The sequence below is a fragment of the Ptychodera flava genome, chromosome 9 (assembly GCF_041260155.1).
Source record: "Ptychodera flava strain L36383 chromosome 9, AS_Pfla_20210202, whole genome shotgun sequence".
Classification (NCBI taxonomy): Eukaryota; Metazoa; Hemichordata; class Enteropneusta; family Ptychoderidae; genus Ptychodera; species Ptychodera flava.
The window spans coordinates 35,913,929-35,919,865 of NC_091936.1; positions in this window are offsets into that span (position 1 = coordinate 35,913,929).

The window sequence follows — 5,937 nt, forward strand, 5'->3', positions numbered from 1 at the left end:
CTGCACTGACTGAGCGAGGGATAAACTGAACAAGACTACAAATGTAGCAAACTAAACGTGCTTGCAACGAACGTGATAGAAAACCAAAGGACAAACATTTTGGCGGGAGATTCTAGTCCAGTGATTGGTAAAAAGTCATTGAAGTGTCTGATTGGCTAAATGTATCGCATCCAGGATCCGCATGGTATATATTACTATATAAAGCTCAAATAAACTGTAATTTTTCTTCGACAAATTCCTGGCTACACTTCGCAAAGTAGTGAAAAACTGAGCACGGTGATATTCAAAGAATATGTTCTGTAAAATTTGTCTTTAATGTTTGATTATTCTAATAAACCAAAATTCAAAAATCCCTATGCAAAATTATAACAATGGCTAGAATTTTACTGATCATACATCCTTAGCAAGCAATGTTACAAACATAACGTTTTGATACTTTCAAAAGTATTCTTTGCTTTTCGTATGAACTCCAATCTCTTGTGTTTAATCTTACTATGTTGAGGTATTCAGTATTCAGCCTATCAACACAAACATATTTGATATGTGAACTTTTATTGCTCTCAGTTGCATTTCATATATATCGAAATGTGAATATAACGTAAGACTGCTGCATATGCTCAGGCTGTGTGAATAAGTTTTAAGCATTTCAATATCATTTAAAAAACAACTCAGTACAAGAAAATGATACACAACATGATGTCGAAAAAAGTTCACGTTTAACATACCTACTGATCATTCATACCTTTGTTGCACTCTATGGACAATGTATTCATTGTAAAATGATAAATACGGGTAGTTTTGTATAGAAATATAAGTACATTGTACCATTATATTCAAGGAGATACACTAGTTTTGTGTACCATAGTCAACATTGTTTTGTGAACATTGATACACCTATTGTTCCTTTTGGCCGTTGTCTATGATAACTGCCAAGTCTCCTGGTCTTCCATGTGTTACTCTCCTGATCTCGTGTACAAGTATATTTCACTGTCATGAGCGTCATTTGACCGAAACTGTTCTTCGATATCAGAGTCAGAGTCAGAGCTATCTCTGTCATTGCTGGTATGCAGTGACAGTGACACTACCCGTAGGCAGCAGCTGTATTAACTTTGACAATTTTGTCAATATTTTGTTCAGTTTATACAACTTCGTTCTTGATCTACTCCCTGCAGCATGTTGAACTGCCCAGTATTCAGCTTGCCAACACAGCCTGTGTATATGTACTGTATAATTCAGTTTCAACTCGAATTCAATTATCACCAATATTGTTTACACATACAGGCTTTGTTAACAAACTGAATATTGCGTGTTTCAGCATACCTGTATGCACATAAATAATTATATACATTTCACAGAAATATTTAAAAATTGTTATCAGTTGCAGTTTCTGCCCCGTTACAAGGTTTACTTGTTGTTTTCTATGTGAAATTCAATGGCATGATTCATACATATTTAGATTTCTTCGAAATATAAGTAATGAAATGTGACAAAATTGTTCTAAATTTTGTTTAATTATTACTAAATTTAGCATCATTGGATGACATAAAAACGTTGTTCACTGAATTATCTACAAAACTATGGAATCTGAATATGTAACATATAATAGGGAACCAAAATATTTTCAGCCCTTCCCCCTCCCCCACCGTTATGCGCTAGGCAAAACATTCAAATCCCCCTCTATTATCTCCAAGAATTGTCACACATCCCCCTCTGAATTCCTCCAGTGTCCGTCATAATGTGAATATAGGCCTTAAGCGTCTTTTTAACAGTTTACACCTGCATGGAGAAGTCCAGCTCTACAGCTATTATCGGACTTGCACACAATATTTGAGTATAGCTATGTCTAGATGATATACCAGAAAAAAAACTAGGGATTTTACATAAAGTTTTCGAGCTGTAATATCCCAATGGCTTTATCAGTATGTAAGGCTCCTGGCGACAGCACTATGTTGCCGTCGGCACGAAATTAAATAAAGGAAGAATACCTTTCGGGAACGGATATTCTGATTCTCAAGCTTTCACAATATATTTTTAAAATTACCGTTTGTTGGGGCTTGAAGGTAAAAGAGTAAATAACGTTATGACTTTCGACAATTTAATTTTCCCGAATACAGTTATTGTAGCAGGATTGGCGGCCATTTTGAAGAAAGAGTGTCCGTAAATATTTGGTATTTTGTTTATTTGTGACGCTAATTTTTATTTCTGATTTCGAAGGGGACTGGTTTCAAGTTTTCTCACGAATACTTTGATCAAAAGTTTAAGTCTGTAAATTTCGAGGCGCGTACTGAGATAAAATAGAGAAACAGAGATGGAACAGTATAGAGATATTCTTATTTTTATATTGAAATATTTTAAAACTTAACATAAAAGAGCTTGATATATGTGTTATTAAACATTAGATGTTAAACAGGAGAAAACCGAACATAAAGCTCGATCATAGCTGCTCATATTAAAATTATTCCACTTTTTTATTTAGAATTACAATGTTTGTGAATATCACACGAAAGAAACCACTACCTTCTTTACACGATACAACTTGTCTCAAAATAAGCCTAATAAACCAAAATGCAGCATTTTATAGGGATTGGCTTTGTTCTCAGCGAAAACTGATTGTACGCCATCTTGCGTCGAAACTCATAGCTTTTGAATTCTTTCTATTTGCATCAGGGGGAGTGGTCAAAATTGGGAAGGCGAATGCGATATGCAAATTTTGCGATTTTTAAAGATACAGTGATTTTTTGTAAGAAGTATTCAAATGGACGCTGGCCAATAAATGGAAAGTTCAACACGATTGGAACTCATTTGGAATAAATGGATGGTGAAGTAATGTCTATTTGATCTTATCGCAACATTTAGCTAAAGGGAACCTAAAATTTTTGAGAAATTTGAAAAATATAAAAATCCAATACCCAAATTAGTTCCAATCGTGTTGTTAATAAAATGTAGTGAGCACCCTGCGCAAAAAAAGTAATTTGTAAATTTTGGAACGCGATATATTTGCATGTTACCTTCCTAGTCACCCCTCTCAAGTTCTCTAATTGTCCATCTCTAAATAGATTCCATAGTGATTTTCACGAATAGCACTCTCCTGCCCTCTATCGTCGATGTAATACATCAAATTCCTCTTATGCAACAATGCTAGTGACAATATTATACTTTCCAAAGCAGTGCTTTAAAGACTCTGTTCCTCTGTATCTTTCCTCAAACTCTCTAGACTACGAAAACATCAACATCTTTAAGAGCCAAAAATAAGCGTTTTGAAAGCCTCTTAAAAGTTTCATTGGATACTATGAGGTTATCCCACGATATCAGCGCTTGGTTGGGACGTATTGCCACGAGTGAGGGTGCGAGCCGCATCACACGAGTCGAAGACGAGTGTGATGCGGCGCGCACCCTCATGAGTGGCAATACGTCCCAACCAAGCGCTGATATCGTGGGATAACCGATTTATCATATGCCCATGACCGTATATTTATGTAAAAGGTAATTAAAATAAAGAAATTTATTAGTTTTGTCAGTCTTCGAAGGGACTATGTTTTTATATTCTGCCGCTGGTCTGAGCGCATTGATACATGTTTGTTTACAACAGCTGATCAAGTCGTCGATCGCATCGTGTCGAGTGTATACGGTCTAAACAGGATTATTTCAGCGCAATTTACCGCAGTTCAGAAAAGGAATGGAGCCAATTTACTAATTCTGGTCACCGTCCCGGTGTTCTGGTGGATAATTATTACACGGACAATATTATAAGTTTGAATTCACTTTAATAACTCTTGCTGAAACATGGCTGACGTGAACAGGAACGACGAAGTAGCGCGAAATACAACAGATTGTAAACATCAACTTTTAATTTTCTACAACAATCTGTCCTGTAACTCTCTTTAGATGTGAAATAAAGGAACGTTAAATTGATATGTACTAAGTAATATGTTTCGTTTTATATCGGTAAATTTTGATTGAATGCAAGATGAACGTCATAACATCAAAATCGGAAATAAACAACAATTGATGACGTATAACGTGCCGTATCAGACTGATATTTTACGTTCCACGTCACGACGCGTCAGAGGAGACACGGATACGGTCATGGGTATATGATAAATTCCATTGCTTTTTTGTTGAAAGATAACACATCAGTTTTTCAAACCTTATCGGACTGGGACTGGTATCTACATCGAAACAGTGAACATATAACTTTGTATGCACAGCATACTGTATCAAATTTAATATTCTATAAAAGCATTAAATCCTGATTGATAACCCTCTAATATACCTTAAAAGTACTTGATTGTCGACATTGTGATGCCATTTATCACATTTAATGGACTACCCGCTTGTTCTGGCAGTAGTTATTCGGATTTCATAATATCAATGAAATCGCTCGTACTATTGAAACGTTTTCTAGTCAAGCAGGACTTGCTTTCGCGAGAAAAGTTTATTCAGGCCGTTTGATTTAAGGTTGTTACAAGAAAGGTAACATGATGGTGGCTGTCTTGTTAAAGTCTGAAAATCACATTGACAATTCCTGCGTTAATAATTATTTATTCCCTTGTAAGTGAACAAATTACTTCACAGACAGACTGAAATTTTAGTTTACCCTCGGAAAAAAGTGTAATGGAAGATTAATTACACGTGAAAATATAATTGAAAATTTATGGAGGTCAATGAACGTTTAGTAGTCAAAGGCTTCTTTCTATTCAGTCCCTGCATCGCAGATTTTTATGTTTCACCTTTACTTTGAATCTGGCTCTGAAAATGTTACCTAGCAGTGGCTAATATGTAACTGAAAATCTCGATTCCTAAATTTCTTCAATGACCATTATTTACAAATTATAAAAATAAGACATTTTTGAAAACTTCAATATATTTTATACCCCAATGGAAAATGCATATGTATATATGCAAAATTACTTTCAAGCTGACGCCAACGATGCCTCAGTGACTGTTGAAAGAAAAGCTGAAAATTTAGTCTACCACCTCGTTCTGTCGAACGTGTCTGTTTCCAGCGGCATACGGTAAGAAACTAGAAACACTATATTGTATCTATATAAGGAGACATTTAGTTGAAGAACTGGTCTTCAGCGAGATTTGGTAGATTCGAAAATTTACGTAGTACAACAGTAAGACATACTACAGCCATTTATTTACAAGAACATCCATTGCAAGGGTATATATATATATATATATATATATATATATATATATATATATATATATATATATATATATATATATATATATATATAATTTATTTCATTCCTCCCCTCTGTTTCAAAATTTGTCTGTTTAATCTTTAGTAAGATGGCAGATGGGAAAATCAAAATATCCATGTGGATAATAATACCTTGTCTAATGGTAGTCTACCTAGCGGCTTGGTCGTTGACCTCACATCAAAAACGGAGTACTACTCTCGGAAAACAATATAAATTGATATCAATGTGAGTATCGAATAGTTATCAGACAACTTCTTCGCAATTGCAAACAAACTAAACTGCATGTATGCTGTATTGCTGAGAGAGAGAGAGAGAGAGAGAGAGAGAGAGAGAGAGAGAGAGAGAGAGAGAGAGAGAGAGAGAGAGAGAGAGAGAGAGAACACTTTATCAGGTGTTTACAGGGTATAATGTTAGCAAAACAGAGAAAAATTGCTTGCAATAAATAAATGAATGTTTGAATGAATGTTTGAATGAAGGAATGCTTGAATGAATGAATGAATAAATGAATGAATGAATGAATGAATGAATGAATGAATGAATGAATGAATGAATGAATGAATGAATGAATGAATGAATGAATAAACGAATAAACGAATGAGCGAATGAATTAATGATACAGGTGGCAAATGTGAAAAGTGGCAAAATGTATGATGGAGCTTGTAAATATCATTTTAAAGCTGCGTGTATTATTTTGTGAAAGACAAACAATCAAGACGATTACATA